Here is a 22,863-nt window from a genome sequence, read left to right on the forward strand (position 1 = left end):
AAGAGTAGCTTCTTGTCTATTAGAGAAATTGGACTTCTGAGTAAGGTTTGGTTTGAAGAAAAGGTTATCTACTTAGGAAAAAAGAGAGAGGGAGAGAGAGAGGGAGAGTTTTGAAAACCACTCTACTGTCTCATTTGCCATCAGGGAATTCTATGTTTTTCCTTACATAAATGATTTTCCAAGTTAACTCAAGCTTACTACTTTGACTTGAAAATGTTATAAAAATATATAGCATATAAAAAGAAAATTTTAAAAGTATATGCACACTTCTCCTTTTAGAGTATGTTGAACATAGGATATGTTGAGCATAATGCACACTTTTCGTGATGATTCCAAATTCTCAACCTCTCTGAAGCATTTGACAACACTGACATCCCACTCTTTAAAACTTTCCTAGGCGTTCACAACACTGTATCCTTCAGTTTTCTTCCTACTTTTTTGCACCTTTTTTTTTTTCTCAATTTGCTTAACCTACTCTTATTCTCCCTTCTACTCGTTAAATGTCATTGAATTCCTTCTTTTGTGTTCTTCATTCTTTAACAAAATGATTCTATTCCCCGGTCTCAACAGTCTTCTCCTTGCTGATGGCAGATAACCCCTCATTTCACATCTCTGAGTCCATAAACCCCAGATAACTCAACAGGCAGACGCTCAACCGCTGAGCCACCCAGGTGTCCCAATACTTATTCATTTACTCAAAATAAATGAAAACCTATGTCCTTATAAAAGCTTGTACCTAAATATTCATAGCAGCTTTATGTATATTAGCCCTCAACCGGAAACAACCAAAGTGTCCATCAGGTGATGACTGGTAAACCGATTTTAATATATTTTTAAAAAATGGAATTCTACTAGGCACTTAAAAGGAATGAACTACAAACCTATATCATAACATGAATGAATCTTAACATATTATGCTGAGTGAAAGAAACCACATATTAGAGATATGGTATGATTCTGTATTTTATCTAAAATTCTAGGGATCCCTGGGTGGCAGGGACACAGGCAGAGGGAGAAGCAGGCTCCATGCACCGGGAGCCCGATGTGGGATTCGATCCCGGGTCTCCAGGATCGCGCCCTGGGCCAAAGGCAGGTGCTAAACCGCTGCACCACCCAGGGATCCCTCTGCCTCTTTTTATATGCCACACTTTTTGTATTGTTCACGTACCTGAGACTAGTAAAATCTATCACTCCCCCCTACGCTGCGTCCAATCGCTTCCATTTTATGAAGGCCAAGGAATTATGTAATTTGCTTTGTTTGAATTTTATCTGAAACAAGAGTAAACAGGTTTGAGAGAAGGCATAGAGAGTTTTCCTATAAATAAAATTTTACAATTCTGGGGCAAGAACCTTTCTGTGATTTTTTTTTTTAATTGAGATATAACAGAGTCACTGCACAAATCATAAATACATAGTTCCATGAATTTTTACAAAGTAAATATCCATGCAACTACCACTTAGATCCAGGTATAGATAATTGCCTGCAGCCCAGAATCCTCTTTTGTTTTGGACAGGGATTCTTTTTTGACACATATTATAATTCAGAGTTCTTCTTTGCTTATGCCTGTGTTCTGGATGGTTGCATTTCTGAATAAAGTAAGTTAATATTATTCACTGATTTTAATAGTCTTATTTTTTCCCACTATACTGCATACCCCTGCCTTACACAGATAATGGACAATGCTTTAGACCTCTCTTCATTCTGGAAAGCATGTTGCACAGGGGTAGGGGCAAGAGGGACCAGTACGTAGGGGGACTATGGGGCTGCTGAACTCAATATTCCCGGAATTGCTCTTTTCTGCAGAACCAACTCTCTCAGGGTGACACTGCCCCAAGCTCCAGACTGCCCTGTGTCCGTGTGCAGATTTCTGCATTTCCCAAAGATGGCTTTGGGCCACACTCTTTCCCAGCCCCCAAAGCGTCCCTGAAAGCAGCTAGTCTTTCTGTGCGGGGATCACATCACCTGCTCCTGCCCTGTGACTGTGTCTCTTTCATGCTCACTGTGTCCCTTTGATCTGCTGAAAATGTCCTTCTCTACACTTCTGATGAACATGAAATTAAACCTGGGGAGCAGAGCAGGGGAGGCTGGGGCCAGAGCACGACTGTGTTGCCTGAGGCCCTGGTTGGGCTGTATTCCAGCGATTGAGAGACAGCTCTGGCCAGTGGCCTTTGGAGAGGCAGCCCCAGGAAAGGACTGTCTGATGAGCTCTGTGAGAGCCCCAGCTCCCAGGGCTGCAGGGGCTGGCCAGCAGGCTGCAGTTTCAAGATTAGCTGCTGGACCCACCCGGGAACTGAGAGGGAGGGGAGTAGTGAGGGGACTTCAGAGAGACTTTTATCACCTGCTCAGCCCTTCTGTAGATGATGCCTCTCATGCTTCTCTCTCTCTCTCTCATCTTTCTCTCTCTCTCCTTTCATCTGATGGTTAGGTGGTGAGACAAAGAGCCCTTGGCAGAGTCAGGTGTATATTAAGTAAACCATCTCTATGGGGCAGGTGTACTCAGAAGCTACCTGGAGAGATCTCACTCCCTTATGAGTTCCAACCTCAACCCCTGACAATTAGCTCTCCAAAGGGAACCTTCAAGAGGGAGGGGCCACAAGCCAAGTGTTCGGGAATCCTCAGGATGTTGGGCCTCCCATCTGTTTGGCTTGTGCCGCCTGTGTCTTCTTTAGCCCAAGCTGGGCCCAGATGCCTTCCTTGGGGCCCCTGCCCTCATACAGACAAGCTGGATCTTTGGAAAGGCTTTACTAAACTCTAAGAGAGAGAGATCAAGAGTGCAAGAGGTCTGGGAGATAGAAGACATATTTAATTTTTTAATTTATGTTTTTTTTTTTTACATTTTTAAATTTAAATTCAATTTGCCAAAATAGAATATAACACCCAGTGCTCATCCCATCAGGGGCCCTTCTCAGTGCCCATCACCCAGTTACCCCATCCTCCCACCCACCTCCCCTTCGACAACTCTTTGTTTGTTTCCCAGGGTTGGGAGTCTCTTATGATTTGTCTCCCTCTCTATTTTTTCCCATTAAGTTTCCCTCCTTTCCTTTATAATCCATTTCACCATTTTTTATATTCCACCTATGATTGAAACCATATGATGATGTCCTTCTCCGATTGACTTATTTCACTCAGCATAATACCCTCCAGTTCCATCCACATCAAAGCAAATGGTGGGTATTTGTCCTTTCTGATGGCTGAGGAATATTCCATTGTATAGATATACCCCAAGGTTCATAGCTGCAATGTCCACAATAGCCAAACTGTGGAAGGAGCCACGACGTCTTTCAACAGATGAATGGATAAAGAAGACGTAGTATGTATATAGAAGACATATTTTAAACATCGTGGCTGGGGCACCTGAGTGGCTCAGTGGTTGAGCACCTGTCTTTGGCTCAGGGCATGATCCCAGGGTCGAGTCCCACATCGGGCTCCCCGCAGGGAGCCTGCTTCTCCTTCTGCCTCTGTCTCTGCCTCTCTCAGTGTCTCTCATGAATAAATAAATAAAAACTTAAAAAAAATAAAATAAACATCATGGCTCACTTTGCTTATGGGTCCCCAGTGGGACCACATCCTGCCGAGAGGGGCTCTGCTCCTCCCCTCTCCCCTCTGAAGGCCTTGCAAACCTCAGAGGGCCCTTTGCCCCGGCTCCTCGCATCTTCCAACTTAGTCTGAACCTGTATAGGGCGGTGGGAGGAGGGGGGGCGAGGGATGAGAAGGAGAATGAAGCACCTGCCCTTTATTAATCTATACACATTAAATAATGGGGGGAGGGGGAAGGGTCACCGCTGTGCAGACGGATTTTATGTTTTACAAAAGGCTTCAACATAAGATTCTTTTATGGAGCAAACGCAGGCACGCATTTCAAGTACCCACTGATTTGCACACAGTCTCTCAGGAATATGATTTCTCTGCCTGAATCATCATTGTTACTGTAAGAGCAGCCACCACTTACTGAACACCTACTATGTGCCTCCTGCATTAATCCTGCATCATTTGTTCATCACAATGTGGCAAAAAGGTATTATCTTCTTCACTCAGAATTGAAGTGATTGAGGGGACGCCTGGGTGGCTCGGTGCTTGGGCATCTGCCTTCAGCTCAGGTCATGATCCCGGGGTCCTGGGATCGAGTCCCACATTGGGCTCCATGCAGGGAGCCTGCTTCTCCCTCTGCCTGTGTCTCTGCCTCTCTCTCTGTGCTTGTCATGAATAAATAAATAAAGCCTTAAAAAAAAAGAATTTAAGTAATTGAGATACTTTCCACATTTACAGACATCAGGGGTAGAATGGAAGTGCAAACCCTTTAGAGACCACACCTCTCCCCATTCTAGATGAACTTGGTGATAAGAACGTGTCCTGACAACCTCCCTCACCATCATATCATTAGCACAAAAAATCTTTTTTCGTTCTTTTCTGAATGGGGCACTGAATGTCAAATATTTGTCAATCACTGATCAAATATCTTATTTGAACTCTCTTCTCCTTTTGCTCTCATTGAACTGTTGTCCAAAGTCACCAAGCCCCACTCAAATCTCACTTCCTCAGTAGTCCTGGAGTGGAGCTGGAGTGACTCTTACCTGTGGCTCATTCTATCCCCCCTCAGTATTCTTGGTTGAAAAAATTCAATTGACTTCACAAATATTCCTCGATGGCTTAGCTCGTGCGGCTCCCTCAGAATATAATGAGGAAGGAGAAAGACTGTTCCAGGCCCTCAGGGATCTTATATTCAATTGGCGGTTGTCAGGAGTTAGATAAATAATTGTGCGAGTTATTTATTGAATTAAAATTGTGATAAATGCTACCATGGAGAAATACAGTAAAAAAAAAAAAAAAAAAAAAAGAAGAAGATATAATCTCAATTCAGTCAGTGTCTGAGGAATACATGGGACTGTTCAATGTACTTTATGAACATTAGCTTGTTTGATTTTCTCAATAATCCTTCAAGAGAGGTCCTATTGTTATGCCCATTTAGGAGATTAGTAAATGGAAGCACAGACGGGAGGTAATGGGTTCGAAGCTCCAGAGCGAGCAGGCGGTGGAGCATTTGGCTCCAAGAAATGTGGTTCCAGAGCCTGGATTATTAACCAAAAGCTGTAAGAAATGAAGATGGAGAGTAGTGACCCCTGAAAGTGGTGGACACGGCAGGGGGGATGAAGAGGGGTGAGAGGAGAGGGCGGGCGGGGGGAGCCCACCTCACAGCCCACCCCTGCCTGTGCTCTTGCCCGGCTCCCCGCACCCTTCCTCCAGCCCTGTTCCCCTGGGTTGCTCCTTCCACTTCCACTTTTCCAAAATATTCCTCTTTCCTGCTGCAGTTTCCAAAGCCTATGAAAATTCTGTGTTCCCACTGCCCAAAATCAAATAGATCAAGAAATGGCAAAATGAACAAAAGGCAGAAGCCACGGCAGCCTGGCCCTGGGTCTAGCTCAAGGCCCGCCTCCCTCAGAGCCAGCTGCACCTGCGCCCCCTCTCCTTCCACCTGGGCACCTGTCCGGGCACCTGCCCTGTCCCCCGGCTCCGAGAGGCCATCTCCCGCATCTTATGGTGACCTGGTCTCCACACCCAGTACCCTTCGCTTCTCACCTGCTTCGACCCTTGTGCGGCAGGTGATGCCGTGACCCCCTTCCTCCTGAATCCTTGCCCTCCTCCGCTTTGGAGGTGGTGGCATTTCTGTTCGATTGTCTTCATTCTCTTCTCAATTGTAATCGTATGTTTGTTCTTTCATGTTCTCTTCCTTCATCTACCTCTTAAGTGCTTGGTTTTCTTAGGTTCTTACCTGACGAGAAAATTGCAACTATTTCCAGGCTTCCACCTGCTTCCCCGTCCTGGTTGCTCACGCACGTGTGTACCTGCGTCCCCAGCCTGGACCTTCTGTCCAAGGCCCAGTCCGCATGCAACCAGATGCCACCACCTGGATGCCTCGCAGATTCCTCACATCCCTCACATCCCACACAGACCAGGTGACTTCCCCTCCCAAACTGCATCAATCACCCCACTCTGCTCATTCAGCTCAAAATATGGGGCTCACCCCACCTTCTTCCTTCTCCTTTACCATACGCCCACCTAAATAAATATGAAATTCTGCACACCTCACCTTCCGCCCCGCTTCCCCTCCCTCCTCTTTCCTGACATCCCAGTAGCTGCTGCTCCCCATCCTCTTATCTGGTCTTTGGCCACAGACCCCTATCCATAGATCTCTCTGCCTCCAGTTGGCTCCCCTGGCATCTGTCACATACGCTGCTGTTCCCAGGGCCATTTTTCTGAAGCGCAAACCATGTCATTCCTTGCTTCAAACTCCAAGAATAGCCACCACGGACTGAGAGCTAATCTCCTCGGCATATCCTACACGGCCTCTTAGGTCCTAGCCCCTACTCACCCTCACCACGGCCCCCTCACTGTAGCCAAACTCCCTAAGGTTTTCAGAACCCGCTGGATCCTTTTATACCCCTGGGCCTTTGCACATGCTGCTCACTCTACCTGATGAGTACCTCCCCAACCTAGAGGCCCGTCTTCTCCCTTATTCTAGCCTCTGGAGCAGTTTACATCTTGTGTTTGTTCATGTGTCAGCTTCCACTAGTCCCACTCATGAGGGCCTGCGTGTCTTTCTTTCCCTTTCTCTGGTGCAGTCTGTGCCTCAGGCAGCACGTGGCATGAGGCAGCTGTTTCCCAAGCGTTTGTTGAGTGAATGAAAGAACGTGTCTTGAATGAGCAGAGAGGACCTGATTTTTCTGGGTCACAGTAGATGGTAACTTCTGTGAAGTTCACAAATCGCTCTGAGGTCAGTTGTCTCATCAGTGAACTTTGCATTTGCATCAGCTTCCAGGCTGAGAGAGGGGCTAGATGGTATTTCGAGGTTGCTCTAGGATTAAGGATACTTTTAGTGCGCTGTTCACCGAAAATGTTGAAACCCTGGATAGTGTTGACCGTTTAGGATATGTCAGTTCAGATTCTTCTCCCTGCCTCAGAGTTTTTTATTTATTTTTTATTTATTTTTATTTATTTTTATTTTTTTATGAGAGGCATTTTGAATCATACTGAGATTTACTGAGTACTAGCTCTATTATGTGCTGGTCTGTTAAGGACCTTGAGAGGGTAACTGTGTCATCCTGACAACAATGCACTGATGAGATGTTCTCATTTACCCCAATTTGCAGATAGTGAGTGTGAGTCCCAGGGTCGCAAGCTAGTAGATGGTGGAGTCCAGATTCAGACCCAGTCCCTTCCACGGGGATTACCCTGGGCCATCCCCCATGCCTGTGTACTATCTCAGTTTTTGAAACCGGTCGGGGAGCCAAAGTTTCATGTTATTATAATATAGGCCAAGGGTAGGCGACCTTTTTCTCTGAAAAGCTAGATGGTAAGTATTTAATTCTTTGCTGTGGCATATTCTTCTTTTTGTTGGACAAGAGGGGTGTCTTTTTATTTTCAGAATCCTTTAAAAATGATAAAAACCAGTTGTAGCCCACGGACCATACACCAACACAAGCCAAATGGCTGTGCCCTCAGTAGGGTTTGCCTTCTGTTTGCCTCAGCTTACCAAGTCGGGACAGCTTTTCCTCCGGACTATGGAAACGATCCATGGAATTAAGTAATGTTTTAGCAATTCTTGTGAGCTGGAGATCAAGCGGTATAATTCCACAGCAAACAGACTGACAGGCCCAGCCTCCTTTGCAGCTGCCTCCAAGGGTTTCATTAAATGCTGACCAGCCAGACCACTAATGTCAATTGTCTGCTCTGTGAACGGTTCTGTTTTATAGAATGTCAGGTACTGGTGGGAGCAAACATCTCAACTTTTCCATTCTGACCTCAACAATTTACATCAGGGCCCTCGCCCAAAGGATATGTGATGAAGCAGGGGAGGGGGCTTAAGACTTTTGACTGTCTGGTCTTAAATCTAAATCAATCAACAAATAAAGAGTCTCCTCCACGCCTCCTCCCTAACTTCCAGGGCTAGGTCTGTGACATAACAACAAAAGCTCCCCCAGGGAATTTGAAAATCAAGAGAGAAGGAAAACCAGTATTTCTTAATTTCTTAATCTTTTTTTTTTTTGGGGGTGGTGAGACACCCCTCTGAGTACTGCAAATCACTGTAGAACCCTATCCCTCTTACGGCTCGGAGGAGAGACACCGCAGCTTGGTAGTCGTCTGAAGACTTTTTAGTCTCCCAGAAGGCTAGGCACAGGCTCACTTTAAAACATCTTGCTTTAAAAACTGCAGGAAAACTAAATGCTTAAGTGTGTGGTATTGACTGAAGAACCAGACCTCTTCTGAGGCAGCCGTGTCTCTGGAGGAATGTGCTCTCAGGCTGCCGCCCACCTGTTTCTGGGTCACTGCCATCACTCAGCCACCAGTAGAAGAGATCCATTTTCTTGGTGTTTCTGTCTGTGTCATTCAGGGCACAGCAAGACCCAGTATGGAGCCCCAGAGGTTTGGTCCTCTAGGTCCCCTGTTCCTTATCTCTGCGCGTCATGCTTTCTAGCTGGCTCGCTTAATGGGAGGCCATGGCTCCCTCGTCCGCAGTTTCCTGTGAGTGTTTTACCACAAGTTCAAGATAGCCCTCTGGGAAGAGGGAAGCATGAGCTGTCTCCTCACACTCCTGCTCAATGAAGCATGTGTTCACAATAAATTTTATTCTTCTTTCAAAATGGTGCCCTTTGGAGTGCACCCCCCTGATCTATACAGAGAGGCAAAGCTGGCACACACTGGTGTGAGGGCCCCCGAGTGGGCACCTGGGGGGTTGTCATTGTTGCTGAAGTGGTAGCCCAGGTGGCTGCTGAGCTGGCCCCTCTGAACCTGGCGTTAGGTTCTTGCACGGTTGTTCTCTTGGCAGCTCCAGGGGGTTGAATTGTGTCCTCCAAACACCCATGTCCACTGGGACGCTTAGCATGTAGCCTTATTTGAAAATGAAATTTTGAAGGTGTTATTAGTTAAAGGATCTCAGCTGAACTCTTCTGGGAGTGGCCTCTAAATTCAATGGCTGGTGAACTTGCGAGAGGAGCTACACACCTGAGGAAGGTGGTCACAGGAAGATGGAGGTGGAGATGGGAGCTGTGCTGCCACAAGCTCAGGAGCTGAGGAGACACAGGGGGATTCCTCATTAGGGTCTGAAGAAAGAGGAGGATGGCCTTGGTGACACCTCGCTCTCTGACTGCTGACCTTCAGAGCAATGAGGGAATGCATTTATGCTATTTTAAGGCACCCAGTCTGTGATACTTTGGTACAGCAGCCCCAGAGGACTAATGTGGCTGCTTTCTAATTACATGGCTAACCAGTGGGCCAACCTCTTCATGGAAGGAGACCCTGACTCCTGGTGTGCCCTGGATGCTGCTCGTAGAGAAATGAGTGAGGTCCCAGAGCCTCGGATGTGAGGGACCTGCAGTTCTTGGATGTGCTAATTTATTGAAATATTCAGCGAATCACTTGACCTTTCTGTATGTTGGTGTCTGTAGTCTGAAATGGAGCCAAATCTTCCCTACTTCTGCTTTTCCACCAGAGTTTCTAACAAAATTTCAGAAATTCTAACTGATAACTTTATTGTCGCTACTGTCCAACCTTCCTCGGCTCCTTTCTATCTTCCTTCGGTGTCTTTGCTCACAATTTCTTCTCCATCTGGGACCATCCTTCCCATATTCATCATCCCAAATGCTAAATCCGCAATGAGCTGAATGGTGATTTGTAAATCTCTCTGATCTCCTTTACCAGACTGTAAGTTAGTTGAGATAGGGATCCTTCATGCTCACTTCACAGCCAACTCGAAGTACAGCATTTTGTAAGTCCTCATTTATAATTCATGCTACACACAATCCAGTATAAAGGAATAGTTTAAATTCAACGTAAATGCTAAGGGTAATGTACTCATTTTGGTATTTTTAAATGGCAAAGAGCCATGTTTTTCTTCATGTGATTTTTCTCTCCAGTCTCTGCCCAAATGTCACTGAGTTTGGTTAAAATTACAGATCTGTAGCATGGTGTTGTGGGTAGAAGGAAGGCTTTAGAGTTAGATTAACTGGGTTTGCATCCTCATTCCACCATTGCCTTGTGCAGCCATGGGCACAGCTAATGCTTGGCCTGTAGCTGGTTTCACAGCCCACTGAGGAAAACCTACCCCACTGAGAGCTTAGAGGCTGCACGAGTCCTGTCAGACAGATGGAAGCTGCTGGATGTGAACTCTCTTTATCCCCTTATCTATTTTTATTGGCTCTTTTTGTTTCAAGACGGAAGACCAACCTAGATTCGATGCAAAGCCTTTCTTGGTATCTAGACATCATAGAGAAGACCTATATAGTTCCATCGTGTGTCAGGCAATGTGCCAAGCACTTGTGTGTCTTAACTCATAAGGGAGGTACTATTATTTTTCTCATTAAGGTGAAGAAACTGAGTCATGAAAAGTTTAGGTAACTTGCTCAGATCTTCTCAGTTTCCCAGAGGCAATGTCAAGACTTTATTCCAGGCAGTCTGGCTCTGGAATCTGACTTGAATCTCTACACACATTGCACTGAAGTTAATTGAAGTAAACAGACAGTGAAACATATGGACTTCCTGAGTGGCCCAGTTGGAACCCAGATCTGTTTTCTACACATTCTAATCAGTGGCAGATTCTTAATAACTGACCTCACTGAGCCCTTTCTATCAAGAATGGGTACAGGGGTGTCTGGGTGGCTCAGTGGGTTAAGTGTCTGCCTTCGGCTCAGGTGATGATCTTGGGGTCTTGGGATTGAGTCCCGCATTGTGTTCCTTGCTTAGCAGGGGGAGTCTGCTTTTCCTTCTCCCTTTATGCACTCTTTCTCTCCCAAATAAATAAATAGAATCTTTTTTTTTTTTTTAAAGAATGGGTACAAATGGCAAAAACTCAGAAGAATTTAACAGTGGTCAAAATTCCCTTCCATTTAAGACTTCCCTCGGAAAAACAAGTCAAGAACAATGGTTCACCACAAGAGTTTTGGTAACAGAACTGAGTTTGAAACCACTCAGTAACCCTCGGGTTTGGGCTGGGCATGTGTTAGTCTGTCTGAGTTTCCTCTCTGGTGAACTCCTCACAAGGCTACGATCAGGATCAAGTAAGACAATGCGATGAACCTCAACTAGCAGGTGAAAGCAACACCTGATAAATGCTATTGTGCCATCATGGAAACCACAGATGCAGTGATTCTAAGTCCGTTGTCATGATGTCCTGGCATGCCACAATCCCTCGTGAAGATAGAATTCCCTTAAAATAGTAACAAGAAGGTCAACATTTGTAAAGGATAAATTCTTTATTTTCTGCAGATTAGAGTACAACAAATGTTATCTCTGTGTCAATGCTGCTCTTGCCTACATGTTTATATGGCTTCTGGAGGAGGGAGAGAAAGGTAGAGCTAATTAGTGAGGAGGGATTGTGCATGACCTGGGTATATGCAGGATAGTGTCAGATGCCAAGTGTGAGGTGGTGGAAAAAAAAAACAAAACAGCAAGAGCCCTCACCACTCATCTCATTCTCTACCTTAGCGGTAAAGAATCTACCTATGAGCTATGGCCCCTGAGAGAGCCAGAGATTGTTCTAGATGGAGTAGGCTAAGCATTGCTTTCAGGAAGAGTAAAAGACACGTTTTACTCTTACTTGTACAACTTCTTTTCAAACATACATGTGTGTATGTGCGTGTGTGTGTGCATTGTTGGTATGTGTGTGTGTGCTGTTGGGATTAATAAAATAAAAAGTCATTTAGAGACTTAATTGAATTCATAGTAACTCCTCGTTATTATGTGTCTTCCAATCAGCAAATAATCAAAATACTAACATATTGAAGTGATTTTTTTTTTATAATAGAAAGGGTGCCATATACCCAAAAAGACTGAGACATACTCACGGGTGAAAGGGTCTAGCACAATGTCTTGTGCGTTCAGTTGCTCCGCGATCATTTCCATCCTTGTCCTTGCAGCAGTGGATCATGTTGCTGGCTCTTGTCAGGACAGGGACGTGAGCCAAACCACTGGCCAAGAAGTAGGAGGATCAGAACTTCAGGTGATTCTAGACTAGAGTAAACTCCGAGGCCACGGGGACATGGAGTTGGAGGGTGGCTTTAGACAATACTTCCTTGATAACTGCATTGTTCTCAAGGAGATCAATTCAAATTCATGTTAAGGCTATACAGCTAGGCCTCTCTCTAGGAAAGAGCTAAACCAAGGGGCAGAGTTTCTGGCCAGTTGGGCTAGGGTTCGAGCTTCCCACGGGTGTTAGAATTGGTTTGAAGACAGCAAAGGATACAGTCAACAAAACTCAAAGACAACCTACAGAATGGGAGAATATATTTGCAAATGACATATCAGATAAAGGGCTAGTTTCCAAGATCTATAAAGAACTTATTAAACTCAACACCAAAGAAACAAACAATCCAATCATGAAATGGGCAAAAGACATGAACGAAATCTCACAGAGGAAGACATAGACATGGCCAACATGCATATGAGAAAATGCTCTGCATCACTTGCCATCAGGGAAATACAAATCAAAACCACAATGAGATCCCACCTCACACCAGTGAGAAGGGGGCAAATTAACAAGGCAGGAAACAACAAATGTTGGAGAGGATGCGGAGAAAAGGGAACCCTCTTACACTGTTGGTGGGAATGTGAACTGGTGCAGCCACTCTGGAAAACTGTGTGGAGGTTCCTCAAACAGTTAAAAATATACCTGCCCTACGACCCAGCAATTGCACTGTTGGGGATTTACCCCAAAGATACAAATGCAATGAAACGCCGGGACACCTGCACCCCGATGTTTCTAGCAGCAATGGCCACGATAGCCAAACTGTGGAAGAAGCCTCGGTGTCCAATGAAAGATGAATGGATAAAGAAGATGTGGTTTATGTATACAATGGAATATTACTCAGCTATTAGAAATGACAAATACCCACCATTTGCTTCAACGTGGATGGAACTGGAGGGTATTATGCTGAGTGAAGTAAGTCAGTCGGAGAAGGACAAACATTATATGTTCTCATTCATTTAGGGAATATAAATAATAGTGAAAGGGAAAATAAGGGAAGGGAGAAGAAATGTGTGGGAAATATCAGAAAGGGAGACAGAACGTAAAGACTGCTAACTCTGGGAAACGAACTAGGGGTGGTAGAAGGGGAGGAGGGCGGGGGGTGGGAGTGAATGGGTGACGGGCACTGGGTGTTATTCTGTATGTTAGTAAATTGAACACCAATAAAAAAATAAATTAAAAAAATAAATAAATAAAATAAAATAAAATACATTCTCCACTCCCAAAAAAAAAAAAAAAAAAGAATTGGTGTGAAGAGCCAAGGAGCAGAAAAAAGGGAACTTAGCTGGTGCCTCCCTATAGTGGAGACAGAAAGAAAGCTGCAGCCCAGTGCCGGGGCAGGGGTCCCTAGCAGCAAATCCTACCCTAGGTGCAGCTGACAACATTTATTTGGGGAGTGAGCTCCTACAGACTTCCAGAGTGGGACCTCAAGTTTATAAACTAATAGCTCAGGGTCAGCAGGAAGCAAAAGGTTATTCCTCACAGCTGGGCAGATCAAAGGCAGTCAAAAAAAAAAATGTATGATTTCCCCTCCCTCCCAACACCCTACATGGGTGGTCATCCATTCTTTGCATATACATCTTTAGTGATATCAGTCCCTTTAGGGGTCAGCAGGGGGTCACATTCCACTCAGGGGAAAGTAGACCTGTTTATTATTGAAGATGGGGTGTTGCAACTTGTCCCAAAGGACTTCTTGGAAGGAAGTGAGGTTATGATGTCAAATGGCAAGTTTGTAAGGTTCCAAGTTAGGATCTGATTATTTTTGCAGAAGGTTTCAGTAGCACATTTGAATACAAATAAAATTGTTCTGTGGGGGGTAAGTGTGTGTATGTGAGAGAGAGACAGAGACTGGAGGGTGAAGAGGCAGGAAGATAGATGCAGATTAGAGAGGAAAGAAACTTTTTCTTAAGTGTTGAAAAATATGGCATCCTTTCAGGAGGCAGGACCTAAAGCACAAACGTTTGAGGTCCACACTTCTGGAATTCTCTGTCTTTCCTTTCTGTTGATTTTGGTTATTGTTCCAACTGCTAATCATTGTGCAGCTATGCTTTGCCAGGCACTGGGCTCAGTGATTTCCATACAGTGCAGTACGTACCCCTTGCAGCAGAGGCAGTATCTTCTCCCTTTAAAGTGAGGAAAACAGGGTTCGAATTCATTAAGCGACTTCTTCAAGATCACAAATTCATCCAAAGCCTACAGAAGCCAAGCCTTGTCAGCCACCCCTGTGCACATCCCTCATCTCCATACTTTCCTGTACCCGAGCCTGCCTTTCATTATTAGGATCTCAGAAGCTAGAATTAGAAACTTGGAATTACCATTCAAAACTTTCTTCCAAACTGTGCGTAATGGGATCACAAATTTAACTCCCAGCTTCACGCAGATGTGCAAAAGGATAAAATATGCAATTTTACTTTCCTCCATAATTAACTGGTTCTTTCTTCTGAACTTCCACGGAGTGCGAAAATAAATTAACTAAATGTCCAGTCTTATATAACCTTAGCCCAATTTTAAGTTAAATAATGCCTTCAGGTAATGTGTTAATTTCACTCTAGGAAAAAAAAAAAAAAAACTCCGAGAGTCATAGAGTTTTGCTCTTTCTTTGGAATTTGGACATAGGGAGGAGGGGTGTGTGGCTTGGCATAGGGCAGGTATATTAGGACAGATAATGCTAGCTTCTAGCAAGCAAACCCCCTCAAAAATTTTTTTGTGTGTGTGGCTTAACACAAGCAACGTTTATCTCCCCTTCGTGTCACCTTTGATATGGGAATGGCCGCTTTTCACCAAGTGGTGACTTTGATTCAGATTCCTTTTGTTTCTTTGTTTTGTTTTTCCTTCAAAACATCCCTTTCTCTCCAATACGTGACCTTAGTGCTTTTCCAGGAAGAGGATGCATAAAGGGATTGTGCATGGGTGAACATTAATAGTGCTCACGTTCCATTTATCAGAACCTGGTCACAAGGTCTCAGCTGAACTGAATGGGGAGCTAAGAAATAGAGTTTTCCTATGTGCTCAAAAGAGGACACAGGACTGGCAGGATCTAGACAGAGTCTGCTGCAGTGATGAATTTTCCCCTGAGCCTTGCATCTAGTTCTGTCTGCTAGTGCTGGCTGCCAGCGACCCTCTCCGCCTAGTCACTGGGTTAACGACCCTTTTCTACTTCCGATGCTGAAATGGGGGGCTGAGGTGACTCAGTGTCATTTGTCTTGGCTCGGCCAGTGCTTCCAGTGGGGCTTGCTGCTGCTTTGACCTTGCATTGGCTCCCACTGGCACTTACCACTGAGCCTCCCACTGTATCTGTGGTCAGCTGGCCGCCCAGCCCCTGTTGTGGGGTCATCTTGCAGGGCTGTCGGGGACCCAGTGAAGCTCAACTCAGCAGCCATAGCACCCAGGAACTATGGGGGGTTGCAGTCAACTTAAACTCAGCCTGACCACACTCTTGGAATTATCTTTGGCTACAGCTTAGGTTGGTGGGAGGTTGCCTGTTAGCAAGATTCTTTCCCGAGTTCCAAAAGGGTATCAGGATAGATGCCTCTCCCCATTAGTGCTCCTGTCCCCTACCCAGTATACCTCCTTCTCTGCACCTAAGTCCAGATCAAGGAAGTGGGTGTCTGTGCTGTTCCCTGCACCCTATCCACCTTCCTACCTTCCCCAGGATCCAACTAGGAGGGTGGACTTTTCTTCCTCCTCCCTCTGCTTCAGCCCCTCCCTCACAGAACATCCTTCATACTTACTTAGAAAAACACTTCAGATTGAGTCTGAGGGTTGATTGAAACCAGGTGTCCAAGGGTTAAAGAAGATAAAGAGATTTGCATAATCCCGTCACAGGACCATAACCTGGCTTGCTGGTTACCGTAGAGCTTCGATGATCTAGATTTTGACTTTCAGAATTGACTATTACCTCAGGTTTTTTTTTTTTTTCTTTATAGTCATTCTATAACAATTTCTAATCTTTCCCAGGCAGGCAGATGCTGAGGGTGGAGAGTAAAGGCATGTGTATTCAGACAAAAGAGAAGCTTCATTTAATTTGAAATGTCTTAGTTTAATGAGGATCCTCTTAGGATTATGGACCAGGATGCATTCATTTAACAAATATTTATTATGTTCTGAACACTGTTCTAGGTAATGGGGATACTGCAGTAAAGAAAGCAAACTGCCCTTGAGAAGCTTATATAGAGGTGAAGTGGAAGGACACAAAGTCAGTGAATATATATATATATATGTATATATATATATACATATATATATATATATAATGCTAAGTAAGTGAGGATCTATGTATATAATGCTGAGCAGTGGTAAGTGTTAGGGGAAAAACACGAAGGGAGAAGGGATATGCCATACTGGATAAGATGCAAGACAAGATGAACAGGGAAAATCTCGCTGGGAAGGTAGCTTTTTTTTTTTTTTAAGATTTACTTATTTATTTATTTGAGAGAGATAGCAAGAGCAAGCATGAATAGGGAGAGGGGCAGAGGGAAAGGGAGAGAGAGAATCCCAAGCAGACTCCACAGTGAGCATGGAGCCCAATGTGGGACTTGATCTCAAGCCCAAGATCAAGACTTGAGCCGAAACCAAGAATCAGATGCTTAACCAACGGAGCCACCCCAACACCCTGGAAGGTAGCTTTTGAGCAAAGACCGGAAGGAAGTGAGAGAATGGGATATGTAGATTTTTGTAAGAAGAACATGGCAGGCAGAGAGGACTGTGAGCACAAAGATCCCAAGGAGAGGTCTTCCTGGCTTCCTGGAAGAATATGAGGAGCCAGTGAGGACAGTGGAAAGAAACGAGGGCAGGGGTAGTGGGTGTGCAGGTGATGTTGAGCCTATGCTTTATGCTAAGTGTGATGAGGAGCTACAAGGGGTTCTGAGCAGAAAAGGGATTTGATCTGACTTCCATTTTAACAGAACAGCTCTAGGCTAGTATTTTTTGTGAGGGTTTCAGGCCACAGTGGCTCATCTGGAAACCTTTCCATGCGATCTCAAGGATGTATTCCTATGCGTGGAAGTCCATAGAGGTGAGACCGGCTTCATTGTCGGGAGAATCTTTTCTCTTATTCAGTTCCTATAGAATCAAGGTTGCAAACTGTTGCTTCCAAGCTAAATCTGTGTCTGCCTGTTTGTGTAAATAAAGGTTAATTGGAACACAGCCATGCTTATTTTGCTGATTTGTTGTCTGTGGCTGCTTTTGAGCTACAATGGCAGGGTTGAATAGCTATGACAGAAACCATATCATCTGCAAAGCCTAAAATACTTACCAACTGGCCTTTTTAGGAAAATGTTTGCTGACCCCTGCTATAGGAAACAAATACTGGAAAATATCCAGGAGAGAAAATCAGACATATGAAATGTGGGAACAAAATATATTGGAAACTAGAGGATGTCAAAACACGATGCAAATGCATTGGTACCAAAAATATGTCATAAAATGAAAAGGAAATAGGAATTTAGTTGAAATATAACTTCATAGAAGTTGGGAGATCTGGGGATGTCAGGGGTGAGCTTAGTTAGGACTGCTGCACTGGTGACAGTGTGGGTGGAAGAGTTACCTGCCGAATACCTGCTTTCTCCACTAGAAAACTTAGTGGATCACAAACCAGTCTGAAAAATTCCATCAGAGGTTAGAGGATGCATCTGCATTTGACCTGATTTGCTAATTGCCTTGCCTTTTTTTTTTAAGTGTCTTGCTTAAGTATATGCCAATTTAGTCTAAGAGATCAGCAACCCCTTTCCATTATCAGCTCCTATATATTAATGTCAGATAATAGCTAGTAATAGCCTTAGTTCTTTTAGAAGTGTGCTTAATTTTGCAAAAATAATGGGGGCTTTCTTCTTCTCTCAGACCCCGTTCCATGCTTCATTCCCTTCTGCTTAACATCACCAGCTCAGCCTAAGGCAGTCGTGGTGAGAGGACATTTCCTGCTAACGTAGGACTGTCGGGTGCTGGGTGGACAGCTCCCAGCTCGCTTCCCACCTGAGCCCTCTGTGAAGCCGCTGCCTGGCTGCACCAGTATAATTGGTTCCGCTCAATGCATGCATAGTCACCAAGACATTTTCCAAATTACTTATAATTAATGCTCTAGTCATTACAAATGAGTTGTCTCAGACCAACTCCAATTCCCTATTCAATGGCCCACACAGGTGGCGTAGTCAGAGCTGGGGTCACAGGTACCTCAGCCACCTTAGAGGAGGATGCCATTGCCTAGTCATGCCTGTGGCTGCAAATAAAGTCATGCTGATAAGTGGTTTTGGTATGGATGCCAGCTATTATCTTTCGCAATTTTGCATAGAAGAGTACTTAATCAGGTATTATCTACCCTAGGGTCATTGATACTACTCCAAGAATATGTGCTTTTATTGCAACATTATGTGCCTGTACCCTGGGCACATTATGTATCTTTACCATTGTCCTCTGGAAAGTTAATACCATCACCTATGTTCCCAAGCACCCAAGCACCACAAAGAGTCTCTGTTGCCAAGGTTGGATCCCATGTCCATGCAATGACTTTGTAGGATTGCCTTAGCCCTGCAGAAATTGAAGCTTCAGGGACATCTTTGGTCTTGACTCAGCCAACTTTGTCAAAGTTTATAGTGATTCAAGAGCTCCCTGTCTAGAGCTGAACTGGGTTATAAATAGAGTGTTTTCTTTCTTCTAGGAGCTTTGCGTGAGTGTCAGGGCAGTGGGGCAGTAAGTTCCTGCTTCCTGCTCAACCCTTGGGTCTTATCTAGTCTATACCCTCATAGGTTGGTAGAAACTGGAGTTCAGGAGTGGACTCTAGGTCCTGGAGGATTTGCATATTTAGAACCCAGGAAAAAAACAGAAGGACATTTGTATACTTAGGACCAAGGGAAAATAATCAGGCAGAGAAGAAAACAAAATTTTCAGGGTTGCAGCCTCGGTCACCCAACACAGTATGGGAGACTAGATCTGGCCCAGAGCACACTCGATACTCAATACTGAAGCTCCCAGCTAGGATGAGTTTCTTCTGTACCACTCTGCTAGGGTTCTCCAGAGAAAGAGAACCAATAGCATATACGCAAATATGTAGAGATTAAAAAAAAATGTGTGGTTGGCTTACATGATTATGGAGGCTGAGAAGTTCTACAGTCTGCCTTCTTTTATCTGGAGGCCTAGGAAAACTCATGGTTTATTTTGGGTTCAAGATTAAAAACCTGTGAACCAGGGAACCAGGGGAATCAAGATGAAATACATCCCAGGCCAAGTCCAACAGCCTGAAATCCAGGAATGACAATGCTCATGGGTAAGAAAAGATGGCTGTCCCTGCTTAGGTAGAGTATTCATCCTCCTTTTGCTCTTTTGTTCTATTTGAGTCCTCAATGGACTGAATGATGACCAGCCATTGGTGAGGGTGATCTTCTTTATTCAGTTTACCTAATCAAATGCTAATATCATCCAGAAAAACCCTCATAGCCACCCAGAAATAATATTTTACCAGATGTCTAGACATCCCCCAGCTTAGTCAAGTTGACATAAAGTTTTGTTTTTTTAAAATTTTTTAAAAATTTTATTTATTCATGAGAGAGAGACAGAGACATAGGCAGAGGTAGAAGCAGGCTCCATGCAGAGAGCCCGATGCAGGATTTGATCCTGGGACTCTAGGATCACGCCCTGATCAAAGGCAGGCCCTTAACTGCTGAGCTACCCAGGTGTCCCAAGTTGACATAAAGTCAACCATCGCAACCACCAGGTTGGTAACTCAATGGATATACTTAGAAATAGTGATGTCATTATAGTTACCAGGTGGCATTTAAGCTGGGCTATGAAATATATGGAGCTGAGGAGGGCATTCCAGGCCCAGGGCATAACTTGGACAAAAACAGGGAAGTATAAGAGTAAGGGAACTTCCCAAGCAAGTGTTTCATTGGCTGTAGTGTTGAGTATATGAAAAAGAGCGGTGAAAACTGCTTTTGGAAACAAAGCACATTGTGTACCAGGCTCTTTCTTGGTGCTATGATTACTATAAAGAGAACTGGAAAATAAAAAGATAAAATGGACATGGACCCTGTCTGCAAGAAGTTTACATGTTGAAATGAGCTTCCATGTTGAAATGAGCTTCCATATAGCCTTATGGTAGCAGTAGGGTTTGCTGAGGCAGTAGCATCTGGAGAGATGCTATGTGCACTATAGCTAAGACCTTCTTATACCTCCAGGCCTTGGGATACCCACCCATGGTGATTGATACTGTCACAGTAAAGGGGCTGGTAGGTGGGAGTTCTAAGCTATGATGGTTAATTTTATGCATCAACTTTACTCGGTCATGAGTTCCTAGACTTCTAACCAAACATTATTCTGGGTATGTCTGTGAGAGGGTTTCCGGAAAGGATTAACATTTGCATTGGTAGACTGAGTGAAGCACACTGCCTTCCCTAATGAGGGTGGGCTTCATCCAATCAATTGAAGACCCAAATAAAACAAGAAGCTTGAGTAAATGGAGTCACTGCCTGCCTAACTTTTGAGCTGGAATACTGGTCTTTTCCAGACTTCAGAATCAAACTGAAACATTGGCTCTTCTTGGGTCTTGAGCCTGCTGGCTTTTGAATTGAGGTTTACATCATTGGCTCTCATGGGTCTCAGTCCTTTAGACTCAGACTAAAATGACATTATTGATTCTCCTGGTTCTCTAGCATGCTAATTACAGTTATTGGGGTTTTTTTTTGGCCTCTATAAGGGTGTGAGCCAATTCCTTAAAACAAATGCCCCTCCCTCTCTCTTTCTGCCTACTACCTGCCCCCACTCCCAACACACACATCTTATTAGTTCTGTTTCTCTAGAGAACACTGATAGAAACCCAATTGGAGTTCAAGAAAACTTGAACTTTTCAAATTACGTGGTGTGGTGTGCTCTCAGCTCTAAAGAGTTCAGGGCATGTCTTTTTTCATCCTCTGCTTGGCCTGGAAGTCAGAAAACTCCCCTTACAGGGAGAGGGTTGGGGGTTAAGAGGATAGGAAGTCTTCCCTTTTCTGACTCATCAGCCCCTTTAGGCTACCTAAAAGTCCCTAGAGCTTCCTCATTTCAGGATCTTTTCAGAAGAATTCTATGGCATCAATTCCCAGGGCCCAGTGGATCATCTGGGAAATGAGGTCTTCTGGCGCTGCAGGGAACTGCTGTCAGATACACAGCACCATAAACAAGCACCAAATAAGAAGGAGAATGATTATCCTTCATTTTTTCCCTCTTCTTTGCTGTCTTATCAAAAGGTTTTGCTATTAACCAGAAATTTTTTCTTAAAGATTTTTCACTTTGTACCAACCACAGTGAATGAAGCTGGGGGGGGGGAGGGGTGGCGGACCTCTCCAGGTGCAGGAGTATCATTGGCTACTCATACAGCAGCTCTGGCTCTTTCTGCTGAGTTAAGCGGGATTTGTGTATACTCAGCCCCACCAGCGTATACTCGTAGATACACACAGGGAGGTGTGGAACCCCACCGAAGGATATTTTTATATGATGTCAGAAAGATGTGGTTTCTATCCAACATGGAGATAAAAATCCTTTGTATTTATAAATTCTTTCATCTTAGCCCAAAGTGCTATTCTCCATCTGCTTTATCTCGTTTGTCTACCCCTCAGCCCATATAGTCAGAGTAGTAAGGATGATCCCCCTCATGTGGCATATGAAGACATTTAAGGCGAGGTGGATTAAATGGTTTATTGTCAGTCAGACCTTGAGGAAGCTGAATTAGAAAGTGGGTTCCTTCCTCTCTTCCTTTGTCTTTCATTGTCCCTCCCTTCTTCTTTTCTCCTTTCCCTTCCTCCCTTGCTTCCATGCTTCCGTGTTTCCATATTCCTCTCTTTCCTCTTTCATCGGCTCTTTGTAGGGAACCTGGAGGTACTTTCCTAGGTGCTGGTGATGCAAGGATGAGGAACATGTAGCTCCTGCCTCCGAAGCATGCTCAGTGAAACAGGAAGCATGGGCACGGTCAACACGTTGGGAGGTTGCATGTTTGAAAGGAACCATAGATGTTTAAATAAGGCACCGTGGGCATCCTGGGTGGGGGAGACTGAACCCTCCTGGAGGATTAATAGAAAATCTTCTCTGAAAGTAGTATTTGTGTTAAGGCTAGAAGGAAGCGTTGAAATTTTATAGATGAAAGGAAAGATGTAGGCAGAGGGAAGAGCTTTTGTAAAAACATAACCTCGTGTAAGGTCATCCTGTGGCCAGAGAATTGCAAGACTCTCAGCGTTATGGAAGCACAGGGAGTTCCCTTCTGAGCAGCTCGTGCTGACTTCCAATAGGAAATACAAACCCTAACCCTAGCTCAACCCATTCCTGAGGCCCCAAGAACAGAGTCCAGGAGATATGTCATAAACATTGCCTGACGTAGATTAATCCTGCCTGCCTGTTGCCAGCCTTTGATGGCTGTTCCTCTTTCTTCAACAATGAAAAGAGCCATGTCAGTCTAATGACTGTCATATTACCTCCCATTAACTTCATTATTGGACACTAACTGTTTCTAGTAATAATTCATTCACTGGTAATGACTTGGTGTCTGATTCCTGGATAATTACTGTCACAAATGCGATCAGACGGGCGCTCCGAGTTGCTTTCTCCATCTGGGATCAAGGCACAAATCAACTGAGGGCTCAGAGCTTGTAGGATTTTCCCTGATTTGACAGAGGGACGTCACCTTATAAGTGACAAGAACAGAGATTACTCCTGGGGATTCTGGAAACCCAGGATTGATTTTTCCTTGCTCTTGGGTTTGTGGACAGCCATAGTGGGTCTGGGTATGTCTGTGTGGCTATACATAGCCATTGCTTGGTAGAAACATCAGGCCTATTTCTCCCTCAAGAAACAGTAATTGATACCTGGCCAGAAGCTTCGGTGGGATTAA

This window comes from Canis lupus, chromosome 7 (genome assembly GCF_003254725.2).
Source record: "Canis lupus dingo isolate Sandy chromosome 7, ASM325472v2, whole genome shotgun sequence".
NCBI lineage: Eukaryota > Metazoa > Chordata > Mammalia > Carnivora > Canidae > Canis > Canis lupus.